This window comes from Hyla sarda, chromosome 4 (genome assembly GCF_029499605.1).
Source record: "Hyla sarda isolate aHylSar1 chromosome 4, aHylSar1.hap1, whole genome shotgun sequence".
NCBI lineage: Eukaryota > Metazoa > Chordata > Amphibia > Anura > Hylidae > Hyla > Hyla sarda.
Window position 1 is genome coordinate 278,373,749 of NC_079192.1, and position 27,542 is coordinate 278,401,290.

General features: G+C 43.2%; 1 protein-coding gene across 1 annotated transcript in view; it reads left to right on the plus strand.

The window, feature by feature from the left end:
* Window positions 1-16,089: 16,089 nt before the first annotated feature.
* Window positions 16,090-27,542, plus strand: part of KERA (keratocan) — a 37,667-nt gene continuing 26,214 nt past the window's right edge. Inside the window, exon 1 of the mRNA XM_056569388.1 lies at window positions 16,090-16,222. The gene's annotated coding sequence lies outside the window, so the exon portion shown is untranslated. The remainder of the gene's footprint in view (window positions 16,223-27,542) is intronic.

The following is a 27,542-nucleotide window of genomic DNA, read 5'->3' on the forward strand; positions in this document are numbered from 1 at the left end:
CTTTTTTCACGTTATTGGAGTGCTGCCCTGATCTTCCTTTTATATATATATATATATATATATATATATATATATATATATATACATACACATACACACAGGTGAAACTCGAAAAATTTGAATATCGTGCAAAAGTCCATTGTATTTCATTAATGCAACTAAAAAGGAAAGGAAGCATGAAGTGCTCTAAAATCTCCTGGTAGATGGATGCGTTGACCCTGGACTTAACCCCTTCCCGACCTATGACATACCTGTACGTCATGGGTGGCAAGGTGTTCCCGACCCATGACATACAGGTACGTCATGAACATTTTTGCCGCTACTCGCGGCATCCCGCAGCGCCCGGTAAGATGGTGGCTATCACTGATAGCCAGCCATCTTACCATGCGACCATGGGGGGTTTCATCCCCCCCCCCCCCCCCCAGCGATCGCTGCTATCAGCTGGTCAAATCTGACTAGCTGATAGCAGCGTTTCGCTATCAGAATACTTAGCAGCGCGGTGTGTGAGTCCCGATCACGGGGATCGGGACACACACCGCTCTGCTAAGTGTCCCTGACCCGTCCCCCGGCGTCACTTACCCGTCCGAGCGGTGTCCCGAGTGGTCCCGGCGCGAGCGGGGAGGTCCTCAGTTTGGAGACCACTGTATAATGGTCTCCAATCTGTGCTCTTCCAGATGTTGCAAAACTACAAATCTCAGCATGCTCAGTCTGTCCAGGCATGCTGGGAGTTGTAGTTCTCTAACATCTGGAAGAGCACAGATTGGAGATCATTATACAGTGGTCTCCAAACTGTGGACCTCCAGATGTTGCAAAACTACAACTCCCAGCATGCCCAGACTGCCCAAGCATGCTGGAAGTTGTAGTTCGGCAACATCTGATCCTTCAGATATTGCCGAACTACAACTTCCAGCATGCCTGGGCAGTCTGGGCATGCTGGGAGTTGTAGTTTTGCAACAACTGGAGGCACACTAGTTTGGAAACATTGTCCGTTTCCTACCTCAGTGCCTCCAGCTGTTGCAATTGTTGCAAAACTATAACTCCCAGCATGCACTGACAGACCAAGTATGCTGGGAGATGTAGTTTTGCAACAGCTGGAAGCACACTGGTTTGGAAACACTAAGTTTGGTTGCAAAACACTTGAAAGTTTATTACTTAACTTAGTGTTTCCAAACCAGTGTTCCTCCAGCTGTTGCAAAACTACAACTCCCAGCATGCACGGACAGCCAAAGGGCATGCTCGGAGTTTGCAACAGCTGGATGTTTGCCCCCTCCCCCCAATGTGAATGTACAGGGTACACTCACATGGGCGGAGGTTTACAGTGAGTGCTGGAAGTTTGAGATGGCGCAAATTTTGCGCTGCAGCTCAAACTTCCAGCGGCAAACTTGCTGTTAACCTCTGCCCATGTGACTGTACCCTAAAAACACTACACTACACTGACACTAACCTAAAATAAAAAGTAAAAAACACTAGATATACACATACCCCTACACAGACCCCCCTCCCCAAAAAAATGAAAAACGTCTGGTACGCTACTGTTTCCAAAACTGAGCCTCCAGCTGTTGCAAAATAATAACTCCCAGTGTTGCCGGACAGCCATTGACTGTCCAGGCATGCTGGGAGTTTTGCAACAGCTGGAGGCACCCTGTTTGGGAATCATTGGCGTAGAATACCCCTATGTCCACCCCTATGCAAATCCCTAATTCAGGCCTCAAATGCGCATGGCGCTCTCTCACTTTGGAGCCTTGTCGTATTTCAGGGCAACAGTTTTGGGACACATATGGGGTATCGCCGTACTCGGGAGAAATTGCCTTACAAATTTTGGGGGGCTTTTTCTTCTTTAACCCCTTATGAAAAGGTGAAGTTGGGGTCTATACCAGCATGTTAGTGTAAAAAAATAAATTTTTTACACTAACATGCTGGTGTTGCCCTATACTTTTCATTTTCACAAGAGGTAAAAGGGAAAAAAGACCCTCTAAATTTGTAATGCAATTTCTCCCGAGTACGGAGATACCCCATATGTGGGCGCAAAGTGCTCTGGGGGCGCACAACAAGGCCCAGAAGGGAGAGTGCGCCATGTACATTTGAGGTGATTTGCACACTGGTGGCTGATTGTTACAGCAGTTCTGACAAACGCAAAACAATAAATATCCATATGTGAACCCATTTTGGAAACTACACCCCTCACGGAATGTAATAAGGGGTGCAGTGAGCATTTACACCCCACTGGTGTATGACAGATTTTTGGAACAGTGGTCTGTGAAAATGAAAAATAAAATTTTTGATTTGCACAGTCCACTGTTTAAAACATCTGTCAAACGCCAGTGGGGTGTAAATACTCACTGCACCCCTTATTAAATTCCATGAGGGGTGTAGTTTCCAAAATGGGGTCACATGTGGGGGGGTCCACTGTTCTGGCACCATAGGGGCTTCCTAAATGGGACATGCCCCCAAAAACCCTTTCAGAAAAACTCACTCTCCAAAATCCCATTGTCACTCCTTCCCTTCTGAGCCCTCTACTGCGCCCGCCGAACACTTTACATACGCATATGAGGTATTTCCTTACTCAAGAGAAATTGGGTTACAAATTTTAGGGTGATTTCTCTCCTTTTACCCCTTGTAAAAATTCTAAAATTGGGTCTACAAGAAAATGTGAGTGTAAAAAATGAAGATTTAGAATTTTCTCCTTCACTTTGCTGCTATTCCTGTGAAACACCTAAAGGGTTAAAACACTTACTGAATGTCATTTTGAATACTTTGGGGGGTGCAGTTTTTATAATGGGGTCATTTATGGGGTATTTCTAATATGAAGACCCTTAAAATCCACTTCAAACCTGAACTGGCCTCTGAAAAATTACGATTTTGAAAATCTTGAGAAAAATTGGAAAATTGCTGCGGAACTTTGAAGCCCTCTGGTGTCTTCCAAAAGTAGAAACTTGTCAATTTTTTTATGCAAACACAAAGTAGACATATTGTATATGTGAATCAATATGTAATTTATTTGGAATATCCATTTTCCTTTCAAGCAGAGACTTTCAAAGTTAGAAAAATGCTAAATTTTCAAAATTTTCATTAAATTTTTAGATTTTTTACCAAGAAAGGATGCAAATATCAGTGAAATTTTACCAATAACATAAAGTAGAATATGTCACGAAAAAACTATTTTGGAATCAGAATGATAAGTAAAAGCATTCCAGAGTTATTAATGTTTAAAGTGACAGTGGACAGATTTTAAAAAAAATGCCCAGGTCTTGAAGGTGAAAATGGGCTGGGTCATGAAGGGGTTAAAGGGGTACTCCGGTGAAAACCTTTTTTTTTTTTTTTTTTTTTTTTTTAAATCAACTGGTGCCAGAAAGTTAAACAGATTTGTAAATTACTTCTATTAAAAAATCTTAATCCTTCCTGTACTTATTAGCTACTGAATACTACAGTGGAAATTCTTTTCTGTTTGAAACACAGAGCTCTCTGCTGACATCATGAGCACAGTGCTCTCTGCTGACATCTCTGTCCATTTTAGGAACTGTCCAGGGTAAAAGGAAATCCCCATAGCAAACATATGCTGTTCTGGACAGTTCATAAAATGGACAGAGATGTCAGCAGAGAGCACTGTGCTCATGATGTCAGCAGACAGCTCTGTGTTTCAAAAAGAAAAGAATTTCCGCTGTAGTATTCAGAAGCTAATAAGTACAGGAAGGATTAAGATTTTTTAATAGAAGCAATTTATGAATCTGTTTAACTTTCTGGCACCAGTTGATTTTCTAAAAAAAAAGGTTTTTACCGGAGTACCCCTTTAATGAAGCACAGTGGACCAACACCAGCAGATGACATGGCTTCCCAAATCATAGTAATGGGCTTTGGGCTTTTCATGAGCTGTAAGCCATAAACCTCACAATTCTGACAAATCACAGCTTGAACTATCTTGCTTTGCAATGAGTATGAGTATGTAATGAGTCTCTTTCATATATTAGTTTCACGTTTTAAGTTGCATTACTGAAATAAATTAACTTTGCACGATATTCAAATTTTTTTTAGTTTTACCTGTATATGACCTATAGTATAATACTAGCTGAGTACCCGGCGTTGCCCGGTTTTTCCTTCCTAATCCTTGGTGGGGAGGAAAATAAACAAAGGAGGAAGCTTTTGACTTCATATCCTGTCCTCATATATTGTTGTCATAACCCGACCTCCTATCCCGTCATCGTATCACGACCTCCTATCCCGACCTACTATCCAGTCCTCCTATCCCGTCCTCCTATATTGTCCTCCTATCACGCCCTCCTATCCCGTCCTCATATCTCGACCTCCTTTCCCGTCCTCCTATCTCGACCTACTTTCCCGTCCTCCTATCTCGACCTCCTTTCACGTCCTCCTTTCCCGTCCTCCTATCCCGTCCATCTATCCCATCCTCCTATCTCATCCTCCTATCCTGTCCTCCTATCTCGTCCTCCTTTCCTGTCCTCCTATCCTGTCCTCCTATCCCGTCCTCCTATCCCGTCCTCCTTTCCCGTGCTCATATCCCGTCCTCGACCTCCTTTCCCATCCTCCTTTCCCGTACACCTTTTCCGTCCTCCTATCCCGTCCTCCTATCCCGTCCTCCTATCACGACCTCCTATCCCGTCCTCCTATCTCGACCTCCTATCCCGTCCTCCTATCACGACCTCCTATCCCGTCCTCGTATCTCGACCTCCTATCCCATCCTCCTATCTCGACCTCCTATCCCGTCCTCCTATCTCGACCTCCTATCCCGTCCTCCTATCCCGACCTCCTATCCCGACCACCTATCCCGACCTCCTATCCCGACCTCTTATCTCGTCCTCCTATCCCGACCTCCTATATCGACCTCCTATCCCAACCCGTAATATGTGTACCAGTTATTGAAATATTACCAGCCGTACGGAAGTTATGTAGGAACATACATTTCCCATTGATTTGCATGGGACTTTAAACAAAAACCCTTACCCTCACAAATGGGGGTAATTAAGGGTTAAAGTAATTATCCTATATTTTAAGTGAACATATAAGTAACATGTGACCAAGTATTATCGAAATATCTCAAGCCGTTTGGAAGTTATGCAGTGACATATATTTCCCATTGACTTGTATGGGACTTTAAACATAAACCCAGTCCCTGGCAAATGGGGGTGAGTAAGGGTTAAATCACCTATCCTATACATACATACACACACACACACACACACGTTGAGTTTTATATATATAGATTGCAAGCTATAGAGCTTGTGGTACATCATAATAGTCCACGATGATCTAACATTAAAATATGCACACAAAAAAATGATCATTTGTAAGGAATAATTACTAGATATTGAATATGTCTACATTATCTGGTTCTGGGTATTTATAATATGCCACTGGGCTTTGTGAAATATATTAATTTTCTGTTTGGTGGATACTCATACTTCGATCCGTGCACCCATCCTTTTATTTCTTCCATTGTGTATTACGGGATCTGCCCACTATTCCTTAGAATAATCTTTGCAATGGTTTGTTATATTTATGGCCTTGCCATTTATCAATTTTTGTTTCTTTTAAATACTATATAATATTTTTATGATTTTTTTTATCGTCTTGGGGCAAAGCTTTTTTAAATTAAATATTAAGAAATGTGAATGCATGATTTCTGTGTGGGTTCTGGTTTGAAAGCAGATACAGTACTCAAAGCTCCTGTGCTTTTCTGTCAAGTATCCTTAGCTCACCTTTAAATCTTTCTCCTAGAGCTTATACTTCAGAAGCGGCTGTGTCTGCAAACCTTAGATTCAGCTGAGGCATGGTGGTATGGGGAGGAGTAAAGCAGGCAAGGAAGGAATGGTACTCCTGCTAGAGTTTAGTGCAATGCAAACCAGCACAAGGATATAGTTGCAAAGCTAGAGTCATGGCAGGTTCTTCTATAGGCAAAATAGGCAGCTGCCTAGAGCGCTCTCTTGATGGGGGGCGCCGCTCTGCTTGCTGCAAGAAAGTTAGTAGCCAGTCAAGATCTGAAGCACCCATTGCTCATCCAAATCACCTGCCCAGCCAGCACAGCCATCACAGCCCCTGACTAAATCCTTCCCCCTTACCCCCAGTACCATAATAATCTGCATTCTTCAGCCTGCTGGAGGAGCGCAATGCCAGTTCTGAGGCCGACAGGCAGGTCAGTCCAGCATCCTGACATCATGCTTGCTTCCATACATTAACCCCAACCCCCTAGCCTCTCCTAAGTATTCTCTTCTGTCTGAGGAGTACTGCTTTCAGCAGCAACATGCTCCTCAGAGGCAGAAAGGCTTAATCGCTGATGTTCTCTGCCTCATAACATCACAAATCTGTCTCCCCTCCTCTGCCACCGCTAGGGCTATAGAGGGCAATGATGGCACTACTGACAGTCGATGGGAGCTTGTGTGTTGATTCTAACAGCATGTGTAAGTGCACAATTATGTACTGCTTGTTTGTTACAGTGTGTCACCCCAGAAGTAAGAAGATTACACAAGGCGGAGGTTGTTACAGTGTGTCACCCCAGAAATAAGAAGATTACACAAGGAGGAGGTTTATTACAGTGTGTCACCCCAGTAGTAAGTAGATTACATGAGGAGGAGGCTTGTTACAGTGTGTCAGCCCAGTAGTAAGTAGATTACATGAGGAGCAGGCTTGTTGCAGTGTGTCACCCCAGTAGTAAGTAGATTACATGAGGAGGAGGCTTGTTACAGTGTGTCACCCCAGTAGTAAGTAGATTACATGAGGAGCAGGCTTGTTACAGGGTGTCACCCCAGTAGTAAGGAGATTCCATGGGGAGGGGGTTTGTTACAGTGTGTCACCCCAGTAGTAGGGTAATTATGTGGTGCCACAGGTGGTGTAAGGAATACCTTATCACTTCTTGACACTAGGGAACCATTAGCCTATACATGGTCCGAGGTTGGAGACAGCTTCTACTAGGTCAGACACGAGGAGTAAAGGAACACACACACATCAGATTAAGGATAACTGTCTTTACTGAGCAGGGTGCAGATGTCAATACACACAGACAGCATGGTTCTGGTTAGAGAGGATGCAGTGTAACCTTTTGGGAGTCCTGTTGCCTTGCTGGGACTTATGGTGCTTTTCACCCAATAGATTTAACACTGACTTGAGATGAGATTGACGATTGTTCCAAGTAGCTAGGGTTCTTTCAAGGTTCTGTAGCTTTCTCTGCCAGGGCATGAATTTTCTCCATGCGGGTGATCCTCCATGCAGAATGACTGCATAAGACTTGAGAAGATCGATTTGTTCTGGGCCTTCCCTCAGAGCTTCTCCACACACCTCACATCTTTACCACACTTGTGCTTAGACTAAACTAGACGGGGTAACTCCTCCCTGCTACACTATATGCTAAGGAATTTAGGGGTTTCCATTGGCAGGCAGGGTCACATGGGGTTGTACTGCTTCTCTTTTACCCCCTTGGGAGCGGAGGGTTTTTCCGTTTTTGCACTTCGTTTTTTCCTCCTTACCTTTTAAAAATCATAACCCTTTAAATTTTGCACCTAAAAATCCATATGATGGCTTATTTTTTGTGCCACCAATTCTACTTTGTAATGACATCAGTCATTTTACCCAAAAATCTACGGCGAAACAGAAAAAAAATCATTGTGCGACAAAATTGAAGAAAAAACGCCATTTGGTAAATTTTGGGGGCTTCCGTTTCTACGCAGTACATTTTTCGGTAAAAATGACACATTATCTTTATTCTGTAGGTCCATACTATCAAAATGATACCCTACTTATATAGGTTTGATTTTGTCGTACTTCTGGAAAAATCATAACTACATGCAGGAAAATGTATACATTTAAAATTGTCATATTCTGACCCCTATAACTTTTTTATTTTTCCGCGTACGGGGTGGTATGAGGGCTCATTTTTTGCATTTTTGTATTGCATTTTTGTATTGATCGGACTTTTTAATCACTTTTTATAAATTTTTTCATGATATAAAAAGTGACCAAAAATACGCTATTTTGGACTTTGGAGTACGCCATTGACCGTGTGTTTTAATTATTTTAATTAATTACGCGGCGATACCAAATATGTTTATTTTTATTTACACAGTTTTTTTTTATTAGGAAAAGTGGGTGAATCAAACTTTTATTAGGTAAGGGGTTAAATGATCTTTATTCACTTTTTCTTTCACTTTTGTTTGTAAGTGTTATAGCTCCGATAGGGGGCTATAACACTGCACACACTGATCTTTTACATTTATCAATAGTTTCTCATAGGAAACCATTGATCAATGATTCTGCCTGGATCTCAGGCACTGAGCATTCATTCGGCGATCGGACAGCGAGGAGGAAGGTAGGGGACCCTCCTGCTGTCCTAAAGCTGTTCAGGATTCTGCAATTTTGCCACAGCGATTCCAAACAGCCCACTGAGTTAGCCAGGAGAAGTTTACTTGCATTTAAGATGCGGCATTCAACTTTGAATGCCGCGTCTAATGCGTTAATAGCACGGCACCACGATCAGTGCCACGAGCTATTAGCCACGGGTCCCGGCTGTTAGAGGCTGGGCCTGACCCGCTATGATGCATTATAGAAAGGGAGTTGGCGGAGGGCGGACAGGTACGCCCTCCGTCCCCAACAGGTTAAAGGGATAGCACATATATAGAAATAACATAAATAGAAATAACATATTACTTATGAAAATATATTAACCTTCTGGTAAAGTGCTTGAACACAATAGTAATAACATTCAGTCCTTTATTCGGCCCAACACCTGTGCCGCATGAAGCCCGAAACCACAGGACATTCTTTGGTGCTGGGACCGCACAAACTCCCCCTCTTAAACACAGCTGTCCTCGGCACCCAGTCCTGGCGAGGAGTGACGAGGGTAGAACACTTGAAAGTTCAGGTCTGGAGATATGACACTTTGAGAAGAGGGTTGCTCCCTTTTTCTTTAATCAGTAGGATACTTACCATCCCAGTTACGGCGGTCGCCACCTCCCCTTGGCTGGGACAGAAATCTTGCTTCTCTTCCATGAGAACCTTCTGGCGTGTTGGTCCATGATACTCTAGAGAGATTAGAATGAGATACAGTTGGACTGATAGTAACTACCATTTGTACAGAGGCAGCTGATGCTGCTGGGGTGGGAGGTTCTGCAGCAGCTGCTCCTTCATCTGCTTCCGCTGGAGGGGGGTGACTGAGATTTTTTTCTGCAGCTACCTTAGGGGTGAACAGTCCATGTGGATCAGAGGACCAATCTTTTGAGGTGAAATAGACAAATGGCAGCTGCATTGGATTTTTAGGTCCGGTCATCGAAACCGCCCACTCTCCTCTGGAGCTTTGTCCAGGGATATATACTCTACATTTTCCCCACTTTCCAGGTTGTGCAGGGGTCGGATTAGATAGTCCCTTTTCACCTTCTTCTGTTTACGAGAATGGTGCCACCATTGTGACAGCCCATCAGTGTCCCCAATCCCCTCTGTTTGTCAAACTTGCCCACAGTGGCTCGTTGCCATGCTAAGGGTGCTTCACCTGGGAGAGGGTGTTCAAGAATGTGGATGTACACATGCTCTGAATATTTGGTGTCAGTTTGTTGTTGCTGATGTACCTCTGGTGGGAGTCGTCGCTGGCGGGCTCCGGCTCTCTTTGCCTCCTGCATCTCCTGTATGATGACTGCAATGCGAGCCTCCCGCTCTGCTTCTGGAGTCAGGCCGAAGGGAATTGGAGGGTGTTCTTTGTCAGGCAGAGGAATCAGGAACTTGTGCATGGCCCAGATGACCGCTGGTTTGTTGCCAAACACCCATCGCGGCAGCAGGGGTGACTTGGGTCCCTTACTGGGTCCAGCCACAGACTTCTCCGATGACTTCTGCTTCTGGTTTTGCAGCCAGGTCCAAGAGAGAACCCAACTTGTGAGGCTGCAGGCTCTTCCGCCTTCTAAAGTGCTGGGGCGTCCGACCAGGCATCATCATCTGGCAGCGGGACAGTCAGCCAGCTCTCCTCAATGGACAGGAGCACCAAAAGAAGTTGCGCCAGCTTGACGATGTCACTCTGGGTTTTTGGTGAAACAGAAGCCGCCATCTTTGTGCTCTCAGGCGAGGTGTTCACCATCTTTTCTGCTCTGGTCACACGAGGTAAAGCTGGGGGGCGGAGTTCTGCTGTTTTCTTTATTGCAGGCTCCCCCAAAATGTTCGCCGACAGGAAATGCATCAGCTATGCAACCTCTTCAACCATCCCCTGTGCAACAAGGGGGCGGCCCTTTGAGTTCCACTTTGGCTTTGGCACAGCAACTTGGTTCCCACGCCCAGGGGCAGGATGTTTTGTCTGGTGGGAATTCTTTGCGCGCTTCTCACTCCCTGGGTTAACCCCTCCTGGGGTGGGCTGAAATTTGTGGTGCAGCATGAGTTCTGTGTGCTGCTTACACATTTGGACAGTCTTGATTCACACAGTCTTTGGTCACAACTTTCGCTGTTTGTATGGCCATTAATAAAGTGCCGGTAGCTCTGGTCAACATTAACAAAGTCCCGTACAATATTCTGGCACACAATATGTTGCACGCTCTGTGCATTTTCTAGGATACAGTTCAGACGGGGTGGGTGGGGGGGGGGGTTAGGCACACCCGAATCCTATTTGTGATGCCAAAAGTTATGGTGCCAAGGGGGGTGTTGGATAGAGAGGATGCAGTGTAACACCTTGGGACCCCTGTTGACTTGCTAGGACTTATGGTGCTTTTCACCCAATAGATTTAATACTGACTTCAGATGAGATTGATGATTGTTCCAGGTAGCTACGGTTCTGTCAAGGTTCTATAGCTTTCTCCGCCAGGGAGATGAATGACTGGATAAGACTTGAGAAGTTAGATTTGTTCTAGGCCTTCCCTCAGAGCTTCTCCACACACCTCACACCTTTACCACACTTGTGCTCAGACTAAACTAGACTGAGGTAACTCCCCCCCCCCCCCTACACTATATGCTAAAATTTAGGGGTTTCCATTGGCAGGCACGGTCACATGGGGTTTTAATGCTCCTCTTTTAAAGGGATAGCACATATATAGAAATAACATAATACTTATGAAAATATACTAAACTTCTGGTAAAGTGCTTGAACACAATAGTAATAACATTCAGTCCTTTAGTGGGCCCCACACCTGTGCTTCAGGCTTGCCTGGGGAAGTCCAAAACCACAGGACAGCCTTTGGTGCTGGGACACCACAATTACATGAGGAGGAGGGTTGTTACAGTGTGTCACCCCAGTAGTGAGGTAATTACATGAGGAGGGGTTTGTTACAGTGTTTCATCCCAGTAGTAAGGTGATGACATGAGAAGGAGGTTTGTTACAGTGTGTCAGTCCAGCAGTAAGGTGGGGCATGTTAAAGGGTGGGGCCAATGAGCAGAGTCAAGGGGCAGCATAATTAGCTTTCTTTGCACCAGCCCTGGCTAGAGGGGTCTGCCAGCTATATATAACCTGATGCAGGTAAGGAGCAAGGTCCAGTAGAGACCATTATTCAGCTGTTTAGGATAGATTCTCCACTCAGTTTAGAAGTCCAGGAGAAAGAACTAAATGACATGCAACCTGGTGTGGGTGTGACTCCACCATTGTCCATTGTACCACATGTCAATGTAATAAATGACATCTATTGCACAGGAAGAAAGATAGTAATAGAAAGATGCCATGGTTCCTATGAAGAAAGGTGTAAAGCAACATTTTAAGTACATTGTAAGCTGTAAGTACACAAGAAGTCCGTACCCTTCAGCATATGACCTGTCCCAACCTTCAGACCGTGTTAACACGGTGGAAATTCCACATATCTTCATGAATTCTGCATCCTTATTGGTTCTGTGCAGAATTCCACAGTTTTTGATCATTTGCAGAATCGGTGCGGAATCTGCATTCATTCCAAGACCAGACTTATCTTTTTCCGGACTGCGGAAGGCAGAATTTTATCAGCGGAATTCCGCATACGGAAATTCTGCTGTGTGAATGAGATTGTGGAATCCCATTAAAGTTAATGGGCAATAAACTTATGTGGAATTCCGTGCAGAAAACACATGCAGAATTTCTGTTGTGTGAACACGGCCTATCTGTCACTGAGTCACAGTCAGGGTACCTGCACACCACGTTTTCACTGTACTGGACCGGCGCTGACCCATATCCGGTTTTCTGACCGGACCTCAAAATATAGTATACTACGTTTTGAGGTCCGGTCAAAAAAATGGATACAGGTAAAAAATGAGCGGACCGGAGTAAAATGGTGACTCCGGTCAGCTCATTAAAGCCAATGGATTTCAGCGCTAGTCCAACTGGGGTACGGGAGCGCACGGTTTTCCCCTCCCTCAGCCGGATCCGGCACCTGAACAGTGAAAACGTGGTGTGCATGCACCCTCACTGATAAACTTACCCACTGTCAGGTCCTAACTTTCTCCTCCAGTCCTCCTCTTACTTTTTCCTTCTTGGCTGCAGCTATTGCTCTGGCTGGGTGATGCATACACTCTGGCTCAAGCTTAAAAGGGTTCTCCACTGGCCAGCATTCGGAACATTTAGTGCGGGGGCGTGGCTGACCTCCAAAGTGCACACACAGCGTTCGGCACTAAATGTTCTGAGCGCTAGCCAGTGGAGTACCCCTTTAAGGGGCAAGTGAGCACATTTCTAATGTATACTCCATCTGTTCCTTCCTGACGCTACCTATTTACGGCTGTTCCACTCAGGATGGAGATTGATGCGAGCCAGGGAGTAAAGTATACTACTAAATGCTTCTCCCTGCTCATTCTCCAGATCAGTGTGGGGGACCTCAGCTCTGAAACCCCAGCTGATCAAAACTTTTGATGTGTCTCTGCGACATCTTAATTTTACATTTTTTTTTATGACAGGACAGAAAGTGAAAAGGAGACAGAATAATATGCAATGACATTCAGTGAAAAAGAGAAATGGCTGAGTTAAAATAACAGAACTTTATGATCTCATCAAAAGCAAACACTGTGCTGCATAGCAATGGAGCTAGAATTAAGAAAAGGGTTAACAAAAATAGTTGAAGCAGCAGGATGTGGTCAATTGAATGGTGACAGAACAACACAGGTTAAAATTAGGAACAAAACAGTCTAGGACAGAATTAGTGGGTCAAATGGTGACCTGCCAGTGACATGCCAAAGAATGCAGGAAAATGGCAGTCAGGGCTGGTGCAAGGAGTTTTGCCACCCTAGGCAAAAGCCAATTTTGTTGCCCCTTTTTACTCTGCCCATTGACCCGCCCTTTCACACGCCCCACCTTACTTCTGAGGACACACTGTAACAAGTCCCCTCCTCATGGAATTAGCTGACTACTGGGGTGACATTGTTACAAACCTCCTCCTCATACTGCTGGCTGAGCAAGTGGTTTGGATGCTGGTTGTCTAACTTTCTTGTGGCAGGAAGAGCGGCACCCTCCATCACGAGGGCGCTCTAGGCGGCTGCCAATTTTGCCTATAGGCAGAGCCGGCCCTGAAGGCACTGTAAGGGAAAGAAAGCAAACAGATGCTGAGGCTTTACCTAACAGAACCCCCTATAGGGCCCCTTCAAAGATGTCTCCTCAGACAGCACTTGGAATACTTCTTGAAGATTAAGGGAATCATCTTCAGGACCAGACAGGTCAGAACATAGCTGAAGGGAATGAGACAAGACTTGATGAGGTGATTAACTAGGAGCAGGAACTTCGGGTAAAAATCAAACACACAAAAAAGGCACGTCTGCTTCCAGACATAGTCAGCAAAAAGAACAGTATGATATGAATTGTTTGTATGTTTTGCACATATTTACTATTTACATTTCTATATTTTATCCTGAATACTCATTTTTGTAAAGTGATTTGTAGCAGTAGCAACCAATGAGGTAGATAAAACTTTTTCTTATATCTTTTTAATCCATGTTTTCTATCAGGTAAGTGGAAGTGGTAAACTGACTTTTTATTTCTCTTTTACGCATGTGAAATAAATAACTTTGTATATTAATAGTTTGGACATAACTACACATGACAATAACTGTTATGTTCATTTATTTTTCTATTTATTTTTTTACATTTGGAAAATGGATAACTGTGTAGTTACAGGGATTTTTTTATATACTTAAAAATTGTAAAATTAGATGTGATTTATACTTTTTTTTTTTTTTATAAATGCTGTGCCACAGTTGCAATTAACTGTGGTATCTGGGGGTTAATGGTTGAATGTTTGCTGTATGAAACAACAAGAAACATCACATTATGGTCTGGGTACAGCTCCTATGCTCACACCATTAATAAAATGTGATCTGATGGAGGTTAAAAGGGATTAACCAGAATCTTGATAAACTATTACATTATGGGGCAGTAAAGGGGAAGGCCACTTTCACACAGGACAGTCACAATACAGTTTTTCTGGTGAAAATCTTCAGTGGTTTATTTCAGCACAGCTCCATCCATGTGTTTCATTGCTGTAATGCTGTCATGTCATGTGTTTACCAGTCTGACCCACAGAAAATCACAGTGCTTAATGGATTAGAGGAAGTTATTTGTCCTGGGTCAGGTGACTTCCTGTGTACTACAAGATGACATATTCACCTAGATAGAACCTTCTAGATGTTGTTGCTATCTCTATGGGATCAGGCTATATAGTAGTCGCACACCTCCCCTGAGGCTGAGTTCATATATTGCATTTATTTTCGTGATTTTTCACAAATAGTTGTAAAATTTTGCTAATTTACTGCAAGCCTACAAATAATTGTAAAAACAAAGGGGGGGTTATCAAAATCTGTCTAGAGGAAATGTTGCTTAGTTGCCCATACCAACCAATCAGTTTGCTTCTTTCATTTCTGAAAAGGCCTCTGAAAAATGAAAGACACAATCTGATTGGTTGCTATGGGCAACTCAGCAACTTTTTCTCTGGACAGGTTTTGATAACGCTCCCCCTTAAAGATGGGAAAATTGTCCTCCATATTGCTGGCAGTAAAAAAAAGAAAGAGATACATACCTTCCTTTGCTCCCTCGGTGCCTCCGGTAACCCACTCTGGTCTCCGCCGCGATCCTCTTCCTGGTTGCCGGTGAGTCATACTGCACTCAGCCAATCACCAGCCGCAGCGAAGTCCTGACTCGGCCGGCAACAGGCTGAGCGGCAGTGTGACATTTTCAGCCCCGGCAGCAGGTGTCAAAAAGTCACACTGCCGCTCAGCCTATCGCTGGCCGAGTTGGGATTTCGCTGCGGCCGGTGATTGGCTGAGTGCAGTATGACTCGCTGACCACCGGAAACCAGGAGGAGGATCACGGCGGATACCTGAGTGGGTTACCGGAGGCACTGGGGGAGCGAAGGAAGGTATCTCTATAATTTTTTTTACTGCTGGCAGTATGGAGGACAATTCCATCCTGGAGTACTCCTTTAATGTTTACCAAACTTTAGGACAATTGCAACAAAAATTGCTGAGAGAAGCCTAACCAGTTCATCTGGGTGAACTCCAGCACCAGAAGTCTTATTAGATGACAATCTGCACTGATAAAACTTTCTGTGAAGTCAGAGGATTCATTGAAAATGTATGCAGAATTAGGAAATCATGTCCATGACTAAACTACAATCAGTATGGCTGCAAACTCATGCATGCTACATCAGCTAAAGCAAGTAAGCACAAGGAATACACAAGAACTTCTTCTATTTTCTTATAATAATTATAATGGTCTATGCTGCACTATATAGGCAAAAAATAAATATATAAAAAAAGGAGGCTTTTTAAAGGGTATTACTAGAAGAACAGATCCATAAATGGAAAGTTTGGAAGTTGTCAACAGGAAACAGATGAAATATCAGAGGAGATGTTAGATAAGCTTTGGGTCAACAATAAACCGGAACTTGGCATGTGGCTTTTGCATATTTCAGCTGTTCAGAGTGATAATATTGTTCTTTGCCATGGATACTCTTAGATTATTGGTAGTGCTGCTGACTGATTTTTTTTAACTATTGAACTACAATTGTAGTCCAAAGAATATATTAAATAGTACTTGTCACTAAATAAACTTTCCTAAACTAACTCAGGCTATGTTCCCTAACTACAACCCCTGCCCTTAAACATTTTTTAAGAGCTTTAAAAAGCTCTGTTTCATACCTTTTCTGCTTGCTCACAGAGTGAGCTGCCGGCAGGAGGAATGGGGCATGCCCCAGTAGGTGCTACGTCACTGAAGCCTGCTGGGGGGGACTGCTTCCGCCCTCAGTTCACGATAGCCCGAGGGAGTTTGGAACAAGGAGGAGCAGCGGAGAAGCTGCAGGCCGGCTTGGAGAAGGTGAGAACTTCTTCCACAGCTCTGTCACCTGTCTCCAGGCGGCCGGCCATATCCGCAGCTGCTGCGGGCACAGCGCTCGCTCCCGCCAGTCTGATTGACAGGCAGGGAACAGCACTGTGCTGGTCACGTGTCCCGGCTGCAGTCTAAGATTTCGGAGTCTGAAATCTTCGAACCCTTTCAATTTTCTACTTCTACTTTGTAATGATATCAATTTTACCCAAAAATCTATGGCGAAACAAAAAAAGAATAATTGTGCGACAAAATTGATTCATTTTTTTTGTGCCGTGATTTGAAGATTTTATCGGTAGAATTTTTGTTTTGATCAGACTTTTTTAACGCTCTTTATTCATTTTTTATAGTATAAAAAGTGATCAAAAATATGCTATTTTGGACTTGGAATTGTTTTACTTGTACACTATGCCATTGACAGTGCAGTTTAATTAATTAAATATTTTTATACTTCAGACATTTATGCACACGTTGATACCACATATGTTTATTTTATATTTATTTTTATTTACATAGTGGAGTGATTCAAACTTTTATGAGGGAAGGGGTTAAATCACATTTATTAAAGCTTTATTTTTGCAATGTTATAGCTTCCATAGGGGACTATAACATTGCACACACGGATCTCCTACATTGATCACTGATCAGTGTTATCGCCGCTCGACTGCTCCTGCCTGGATCTCAGGCACGGAGCATTCATTCGATGATCGGACAGCAAGAAGGCAGGTAGGGATCCTCCTTGCGTCTTGCAAGCTGTTCGGGATGCCACAATTTCACAGCGGCAGTCCCGAACAGCATCACTGAGCTGCCGGGAAGGTTTCACTTTCACTTTAGATGCGGCGATCAACTCTGATTGCCGCTTCTGAAGGGTTAATAACGGGCATCCAGTTAATTCCGGATCAGTGATGTCCAGAGTTAGCCACGGGTCTCGGCCGTTAATGGCCGTTGGGACCGACCCGATATGACGCGGGGTCACCACATGACCTCGCTTTATACCGCGGGAGTTGGCGCAGGACGTAAATATACATCCTACGTCGTTAAGGAGTTAACCCCTTAAGGACCACAGTTTTTTTTAATTTTTGCACTTTTGTTTTTTCCTCCTCACCTTCTAAAAATCATAATGCTTTAAATTTTCTACCTACAGACTCATATGAGGACTTGTTTTTTGAGCCACCAATTTTACTTTGTAATGAAATCAATAACCAATAATTTTATCACAAAATGTACGGAAAAAAATGAAAAAAATATTTATGGGGCTAAATTGAAATAAAAAAGTTAATTTTGTAACTTTTGGGGGCTTTTGTTTCTATGCAGCGCACTTTTTGGTTAAAATGACACCTTATCTTTATTCTGTAGGTCCATATGATTAAAATGATACCAAATATATATATATATATATATATATATATATATATATATATATATATATATTCAGGTTTAATTTTGTTTTACGTCTGTTAAGAAATTATAACTTTATGCACGAAAATTTGTAGGTTTCAAATTTCCTCTTCTGACCCCAATAACTTTTTATTTTTCCATATACGAGGTGCTATGAGGGCTCCTTGTTTTGCGCCATGATGTTAAGTTTTCATCGGTACCATATTTGTTTTGATAGGACTTTTTGATCGTTTTTTATTAAAAAAAAATTTGAGTATACAAAATGAACAAAAATATGCGATTTTGGACCTTGGTACTTTGTAACGTATACGCCACTGACCGTGTGGTTTAATTAATGTTATATTTTTAGACTTTGGACATTTATGCATGCAGTGATACCACATATGTTTAGTTTTATTATGTTTAAATATTTTTTATGGAATTTGGGAAAAGGGGGGTGTTTTCAACTTTTAAAAAGGATGGGGTTGAAGGGTTACTTAATTTATTTTTTGTGTGCCCCTACTCGGTTTCTAATTGCCAGCTTACCTTCCCCTTTACTTTTGTTCTGTGCTGTACCTGCAGCATGCTTGATCCACCATTTATTTTGTCTTGTTTGTTTAGTTTGGCATGACTTCCTGTGTTCGGGGTTGTTGTGTACTTCATTTCCCAGGAGTGTTTGCGGCCGCAGCGTCATTATTGCTTCCACCCTTTTTTTTCTAGCTCAGCCCTCTTTTCCACTTTATCTTCCCTTTTGTTTTGTTTCCTCATTTGCCTAATCTTGCCTCCTCAGCTCCTTAGTATGTGTCTGCTCCGCCCACCCTTGATTTTTCTCCCAGTGGTGCCTTGCGGCTGATGAGTGTCAGCCTAACATGCTAGGCATGCGCTCCATTGACAAAACAGCATCGACAAATACTGTACACGGAGCATAGAAAGAAGTTTTGCGCATGTGCATAAGCAACAGATCTGGGCAGCACATGGACAACCAAACTACCTAGGCTGAAAAAAAAATGAAAAAACATCACAAAAGAAGCTTGATTCGCTAACAGGCATCCAATTACAAAACAGCAAAGAAAGAAAGCAACACCCAGAGGTGTCAAAGAGCAATACACATGAATATTCATCAAGGGAGAGAGCCGAAAAGATCACGCTGGGGGCCGGTGCATACAGAGTCAGAAACATTAAGAGATATGTTCCGACCGCAACATGAGGGGCCAAAACGGAAAAAAAACGGTGGTCGACAGCAATGAGGGCGCATAAAAACCACAGAACATCCGGCCAGACAAAAAAGGTTATTTAAAAACCTACTAATTAATACACAAGAGCACAACCAAACACAAGAAAACACAGACCACTATAAAAAACTTTTTACTTTTATGAAACTTTTTTTTTTTACACTTTATTAGCCCCCTTAAGGGACTTTTAGGAGGAATCATCAGATTCCTTATACAGATCAATATAGTTCCATAGAACTACATTGATCTGTGTGCTCTGCACTCGATTGTTAAAGCCTGGTCCAGCCAGGCTTTATAAATCTCAGAGACATGGACAGCGGAGGAAGAGAGGTAAGTCCTCCAGCTACCTCAGCAGTGGATCGCTCCCCCCAACTAAAAGGTTGAATAAAAACACACTGCAAAAGCAAATCTTTTATGCTTCTTAAAATGAATGTCCAAAAATGATCTGTTTTTAGAGGCAGATTCCTGGCAGTGTTTACATGCACACAGAAGTATAACAAAAAAGCTATGGCTTTGATTAAGTGGTCTAAAAATGAACCCTTTTTGGTAGCACATGCCTGCCGATGTTTATATGCACACAGAGGTAGCGAAAGAAGCAGTGGCTTTTACTAAGTGGTTCAAAAATTATCCCTTTTTGGCAGAGAGCAACAGGTTTTGTGCCTGGAAAATGAAGAAAAGAAAAGGGATTTTTTACAAGCTGTTGTGGTGTCCCGGTACCGTATCCTATACGTTACCTGTATAGAGGTCCCCATAGCCAGAGTCCCTAGGACGTTGGGGTCCCTCTTGTCTAGTCTTCTCCTTGTCACCTCTCACTTAGTCAGTAGATATATAGTGGTTCTATTTGATATTTGTATAGCTATAGAAACTGTATATATTTTGTTATTTACCTGTACGAAGCGTAGCAGGACCAGCGGGTCACATGATCAGGTAGAAACTCTATGGTTTTGCTTAAGGACCTTTGGAAGTCCCCGTGACGTGTTCATCCACCATGCCTTGTAACGGTGAGTGACAGCTGACAGGGACCAATCCAAAACGGCCCTGCCCATATAAGGGAGCGATGGCCATGACTAGTCCTTCTTTCTTTCCTCGTGGGCTTCTGATGAGGACGGATCTGCGCAGCTGTCATCAGCAGTAACCAGGCCTAAGCCTTGCGGCAACGGTCATCTCTCAAAACTGTGAGTTACTTCAATCCCTATTATCTCAGTTAGATCACCGGACCTAAATATTCCCCTAAATCCGGACCGATCTCTACAAAAATGTGTCTGCCAACTCGCTGTATCAGAGCCGAAAGAGAGTTGTCTCTGGAGGGACCGTAAGTCGGGGCTGTACCGATGACAACCTTCCTGCCAGCCGCCATTTTGGGGAAGCCCACTATAAAAGACACCGCGTAGAGCGACCTCTTCAGTCTGCACAAAGAGCCGGAGAGTACAGACATGGCGGAGAGCAGCGTTCCACGTGGTGAAGATGGCAAAATGGCACCGGAACAACGAAAAGTCGTGGCAGTAGCAGCCCGACTTTTTCAAGAACTTGCTGACCCTCTGCAGCGGTTGTCATTAGACGAAGAGGGGGCCTGCAATCTTCCCCCACTGCCTGATGATGACGACGATTGGTCAGACACACCTCCAGCGGAGAGCGCAGGGACACCTGGAGGTGCATCGCTGGTGAGATTGTCCCCTCACCACAGAACTTGGGGCTCGTGGGACGAGATCCCATCGGGACAGTCTGCAGTGAGTACCCTGCCAGAGGCGACCTATTCTTCCTCCTCCAGCCCTGAAGCTAAAGTTCCTCTGTCTGATTTGCCAAGTGCACAACTGTGCTCAGCGAAATTGCAGCAGTGGGTGTTTGGAGATGAGCCGGAGCTGATCAAATATATGCACAAGGTACTTCAGCCAATACCTGGGAAGCCACTCCCACAAATTCCAGCTGCACAAAGAGAAAGGGCCCATCAAGAAGCTGAGCTGGCCGAATTGATGGAAAAGTAAAAGGCCCGACACACAGAACTGTATGCCCCTAAGTACGTGCATTTGCCTTATGAAGAAAAAATGCGATATCAAGAAAATACCAAAGAAATGGAGGCATTGTACATACGCAAATGGGATCATCCCTGGGAAGGGGAGGAGCCATTAGAAAGAAGAAGAGCAACTGTGGCCAAGTTTGACAAGGTCAGAGGTTATGGGACACTTCTTGACTGCCACACTGGGCAGACCATCCTCATAAACCGGCGAGCAGTACAGAGGCCATATCTTCATAAAAAGTTCTACTCCTTGGAGGTGGGTGAAATTGTGGAGTACACCCCCTTCCAGAGCCTGCGTGGAGAATGGGCTGCTGCGGTCACAAGACCAACTGCCCCAACACAGCTTCCCTTCAAGTATTTCCCGTCAACTGATTGGGAATCAGACCCCTTCAACTTGAGGCCAAAATGGTCCGCTCCTAAAACCTCCATCAACGTACCCAAGGAGGAGTAGCCTCAACAGCAAAGATCATATTTTGTGTACAGCAAAGAGTCAAGTTCGTCATCTTCTGTGTACAGTAAAGTGCCAAGTCCTGCTCAAGTTCAAGAAAGTAATCCCAAATTGCAGGCACCAAAGACCGTACCTAGGCCCTCTCGGAGCAATGAGAGTTTGCCTCCTGCACAGGTACCAACATATGTACCAAGGCCCTCTTCTGACATGGAGAGTTTACCTGCTTCCAGGGTACCGACTAAAGGGTCATGGGTCCATCCTAGTTTGGAGATGGTGCTCAAGCCCTATTGCCCCACTTACATTCCGGCTAGTAAGCCTAATCCTACCATCAACCACTCCATCCTCACCAATGTGGTGTGGCAGAGCTATGTTAACTCCATACCTGCCCCTGATGTTGGGAGGTACAGAGGAACCAGGAGAGGCACAACAAGAGTGAGGAAGAACATCCTCTAAAGAGACTCTAAAGTAATGTCCTGTTGTTTCTCTGACTAACCACTTTTGTTTTTCAGTAACAAAGTTCAAGAATTGTGCCTAGCAGGACTGTGCTAAGATTGTTCCAGTTTTAAGTTCAGCAATGTAACCATAAAGCTTTGTACCTGACTATTAAGTCAAGAGAATCCTAGCCAGTAGGAGATTCATAAGGACTTTACCCGGCTGATTTGTGCTAAAGCCGTGTTTCCTTTCCCTTCCCATGAACTCTTAGTGTAGGTGGACTGCTAATCCTTACACGCCAATTTGTATATTTTCCCATAAACTCTTAGTGTAGGTGGACTGCTGATCCTTACACGTCTTTTTTATGTATATACCAGCAGCTTCATAAGAACTCTTATGTTAAATGTTGCACTAATCAGGTGAATGCGCCTGAACCCTGTTGGAGTGTTGATAATTGTGTAAGTTTGTATAGTAAATATATATATGGTTCTTGTACACAGGAAGGTATCCTCGTGTCTATGTACATAAAAACAGGTAAAGGTTGTGCATAGAAAAATAACCTAGTGTCTATGTACATAAAGAAGTAGGTAAGAGTTGTACACGAAAAATGTCAGTGTATTGAACTCACCCTTAGGATAGTACTTGCACACATAGTACTCTAGACTACTCACTTAAATGTACTACCTCAGTCTTCAGTACATACACAAAAATAAAATATATCTCACATTCAAGAAACACTTAGGAATTGTAGCCTATTGATGTCCAATTCCTGCCACTGTTAGGTACACTCATATTTCTTTTCTCTGTATTATGTGTGTGAGATGCTCTACCTGGCCAGTAGGTGCTCTTGTGAGTATAAAATTAAACACACATTTCTAAAGGTAACCTAGGTAGGTTATTTGGAAGTGCTATAGGGGTAAGTAACATGTAGCCGATAGACCCTAGCAGCCATCTTACTGTGACCTAGCTTCCGGCTAGCCAGTATAACTTTCGTGTACTAACAGGTAACTTATTGTTGGAAAAAAAATGTTTGAGATAATAAAAATGTCTAGTCAGCTTGAAGCTAAATGTATAGAGAGTTATACTAATGTCTAGTTAGCCTCATAAAATGTGTAAGACAGCTAAAACTAAATGTTTTAGAAGCTAGCAACTAAATGTCAGATAGCTGCTTAATTGTATAGTAAGCTAAAATAAAAATGTCTAAGGAGATAGAAACTAAAGGTTAGATAGCTGTATCCGAATATCTAGATAGCTTTATCCAAATGTCTAGATAGATTCCTATTGTCTAGTCCAGATACCAGTAAGAGTATCAGAGAATGTAAATGTGTTCAATGTTTACTTAGGATGTATAGCAAATTTATTGGTATAATCCTGTTTTAGTCCTAGTTCCTCTGCCTTAGGGGACAGGCGTCGAGGTCGACTTATTTTAAGTAAGGGGGTTTGTGGTGTCCCGGTACCGTATTCTATACGTTACCTGTATAGAGGTCCCCATAGCCAGAGTCCCTGGGACGTCGGGTCCCTCTTTTCTAGTCTTCCCCTTGTCACCTCTCACTTAGTCAGTAGATATATAGTGGTTCTATTTGATATTTGTATAGCTATAGGTATAGAAACTGTATATATTTTGTTATTTACCTGTACGGAGCATAGCAGGACCTGCGGGTCACGTGATCAGGTAGAAACTCTATGTTTTTTTTGCTTAAGGAACTTTGGAGGTCCCCGTGACGTGTTCACCCACCATGCCTTGTAACAGTAAGTGACAGCTGACACAGACCAATCCAAAACGGCCCTGCCCCGGCCCATATAAAGGAGCGGTGGCCATGACTAGTCCTTCTTTCTTTCCTAGTGGGCTGCTGATGAGGACGGATCTGCGCAGCTGTCATCAGCAGTAACCAGGCCTAAGCCTTGCGGCAATGGTCATCTCTCAAAACTGTGAGTTGCTTCAATCCCTATTACCTCAGCAAGATCACCGGGCCTAAATATTCCCCTAAATCAGGATGGATCTCTGCAAAACTCCTAAATCTAATAACTCTTTGGATAAGTCAATGGTCCTCAGCATCTGTCAATCACTACCGTGCTATATTAAGACTGTATTACTAAGACTGTTGCTGTTAATTGGATGTACCGCAAGTACTTCAGTAAAGTTTATGCAAGTTCAAGTTCATCTCTATTGTGGACTTTCATTCATTTAAATACGCACCTATCGTTCCTGGGCAGGGTGGCGATAGTCCGTAGATTTACCTCAGTGTATTAACCCACACCCTAGCGTCACGAGTGACAGGGGTTAAATTAACCCCTTATATTCTGAAATCCAAGCTTAAGCAATCGACCGCCGATAACACTGATCTTTGCCCTGTCAATGAATGGCAATGATCTGTGTAGCAGATCAGTGTGTGCAGTGTACTAGCCACTAGGTGGAACTATAACACTGCAAAAAAAAAAGTGTGAAAAAAGTTATTAAAGATCATTTAACCTCTTCCCTAATAAAAGTAAGAATCACCCCCCTTTTCCCATTTACAAAAAAAACTTGCCGCGTGTGAAAATGTCCGAACTATAAAAATATATCATTAATTAATTAAACCGCACGATCATTGGTGTACGTGTAAAAAAATTCAAAAGTCCAAAATAGCGTATTTTTTGTCACTTTTTAAATCATGAAAAAATTAATAAAAGGCGATCAAAAAGTCTGATCAATATAAAAATTGGACCAAGAAAACTTCAGATCACGGTGCAAAAAAAATTAGCCCTCATACTGGCCCATATGCGGAAATATTTTAAACATATCAATTTTCCTGCATGTAGTGTAGCATGAATTTTTTTGAAGTTTGTGAGGTTTGTATCATTTTTAACCGTATGGACCTACAAAATGAAGATAAGATGAATTTTTACCGAAAAGTGCACTGTGTAGAAACGGAAGCCCCCAAAAGTTACAAAATGGCATTTTTTCTTCTATTTTGTCGAACAATTAATTTATTTTCTGCTTTGCCGTGGATATTTTAGTAAAATGACTAATGCCGCTGCAAAGTAGAATTGGTGGCACAAAAAATTAGCCATAACAGTGATGAGGAAAAAATGAAAATGCAAAAACGAAAAAACCCTGCGTCCTTAAAGAGATACTCCCATGGAAAAAAAATGTTTTTAGATCAACTGGTGCCAGAAAGTTAAACAGATTTGTAAATGACTTCTGTTTTTAATTCTCTTATTTCACAACCACGGTACTCTCTACTAACCTCTGCTGTCCATTTTAGGAACTGTCCAGAGCAGGAGAAAATCCCCATAGCAAACATATGCTGCTCTGGACAGTTCCTAAAATGGACACCAGAGAAGTCAGCAGAGAGCACTGTGGTAGTGAGTAGTGACATAAGAGGAATTCAAAAAGAAAAACATTTCCTCTGTAGTATACAGACCCTAAAAAGTACTGGAAGGATTAAGATTTTTTAATAGAAGTAACTTACAAATCTGTTTAACTTTCTGGCACCAGTTGATTAAAAAAAAAAGTTTTATACGGGAGTACCCCTTTAAAGGGTTAAAGAATTTATTTGCAAATTATGGCGGAAAATAAGTGTTTGGACACCTACAAACAAGCAAGATTTCGGGCTCTGACAGACTTGTAACTGTCCTCCACACGTTACCTGTATTAATGGCACCTGTTTGAACTTATCAGTATAAAAGACACCTGTCCACAACCTCAAACACTCACACTCCAAACTCCACTATGGCCAAGACCAAAGAGCTTTCAAAGGACATCAGAAACAAAATTGTAGACCTGCACCAGGTTGGGAAGACTGATTCTGCAATAGGCAAGCAGCTTTGTGTGAAGAAATGGGAGCAATTATTAGAAAATGGAAGACATAAAAAAACACTGATAATCTCCCTCAATCTGGGGCTCCACGCAAGATTTCACCCCAAGGGGGGACCTAGTGAATGACATGAAGAGAGCTGGGACCAAAGTAAGGGTGGTTTCACACCAAGTTTTGTACTTGTATACAGCTTGGAGGAGGGGGGCGGGGCTTAATCGCGGTGCCCGCACTCAGCCGTATAGGGGAACCGTATTTAATGCATGTCTATGAGCTGACCGGAGTGAACCGCAGCCTCCGGTCGGCTGCATTTTCGGCCGTATGCGGTTTCGCGACTGCAGGCAAAAACGTGGTCAACCGCGTTTTTGCCTACGGTCGGGAAACCGCATATGGCCGAAAACGCATCCGACCGGAGGCTGCGTTTCACTCCGGTCGGCTCAAAGACATGCATTAAATACGGTTCCCCTATGCGGCTGAGTGTGGGCGCCACGATTAAGCTTCCCCCCCCCCCTTCCTCCCAGCCGTATACGGGAACCATAATTCCAAAATGTGGTGTGAAACCACCCTAACAAAGGCTACCATCAGTAACACACTATGCCGCCAGGGTCTCAAATCATGCAGTGCCGGAAGAGTCCTCCTGCTTAACCCAGTACATGTCCGAGCCCATCTGAAGTTTACTAGAGAGCATTTGGATGATCCAGAAAAAAATTGGGAGAATGTAATATGGTCAGATGTAACCAAAGTAGAACCTTTTGGTGAAAACTCAATTCGTCATATTTGAAGGAGAAAGAATGCTGAGTTGCATCCAAAGAACTCCATACCTACTGTGAAGCATGGGAGTAGAAACCTCATGCTTTGGGGCTATTTTTCTGCAAAGGGACAAGGACGACTGATCCGTGTAAAGGAAAGAATTAATGGGGCCATGTATCGTGGGATTATGAGTAAAAACCACCTTCCATCAGCAAGGGCATTGAAGATGAAACATGGCTGGGTCTTTCAGCATGACAATGATCCCAAACAAATCGCCCGGGCAATGAAGGAGTGGCCAGTCTCCAGATCTCAACCCCATAGAAAACCTTTGGAGGGAGTTGAAAGTCTGTGTTGCCCAGTGACAGCCCCAAAACATCACTTCATGGAGGAATGGGCCAAAATACCAGCAATAGTGTGTGAAAATCTTTTGAAGACTTACAGAAAACATGTGACCTGTCATTGCCAACAAGGGGTATATAACAAAGTATTGAGATTAACTTTTGTTATTGACCAAATACTTGCTTTCTACCATAATTTGCAAATAAATTCTTTAAAAAATCAGACAATGTGATTTTAAGGATTTTTTTCTCATTCTGTCTCTCATAGTTGAGGTATACCTATGATGAAAATTACAGGCCTCTCTCGTCTTTTTAAGTGGGAGAATTGGCACAATTGGTAGCTGACTAAATACTTTTTTGCCAAACTGTAATTCGCCAATCTATAAGGGCAGTTTCACATTGGCATATTATTGCCTGATGTTTGGGTCTACTGACTTAAATTTACAGCACAAAATGGGTCTATGATGCTGTTATTTCAGGTCAGTAAACTCATGGTTGGGCCAGGACCATGGTTGGGCCATCATACAGGATCAAAAATGCTTATACAGTGTAGCATAGGCTATCAGTAGAGAATATTGTGGAGGCTCATGAGTATGACTTGCTTTTACCTATGTTAGCAGATGTGCCTTTTTTGGGTTTTCTGTTATCTCGATTCTTCCTTGCCCACTGGTACGGCTTTCCTAATGCAGCTTGCATTTCGTGATACATGTAGCTTTTCAGAGTTGGTGAAATATTTACAATGCACTTTCTCTGAGACTTAAAGGAATACTCCACCCCTAGATATGTTATCCCCCATCTAAAGGATAGGGAATAAGATGTCTGATTGTGGGGGTCCCGCAGTATGTTTAGAACGCTGGGTTCCCCCGGTGCGGGTGGTGATGTCATGCCACGCCCCCACATGATGTCACATCATGCCCCCTCCCATA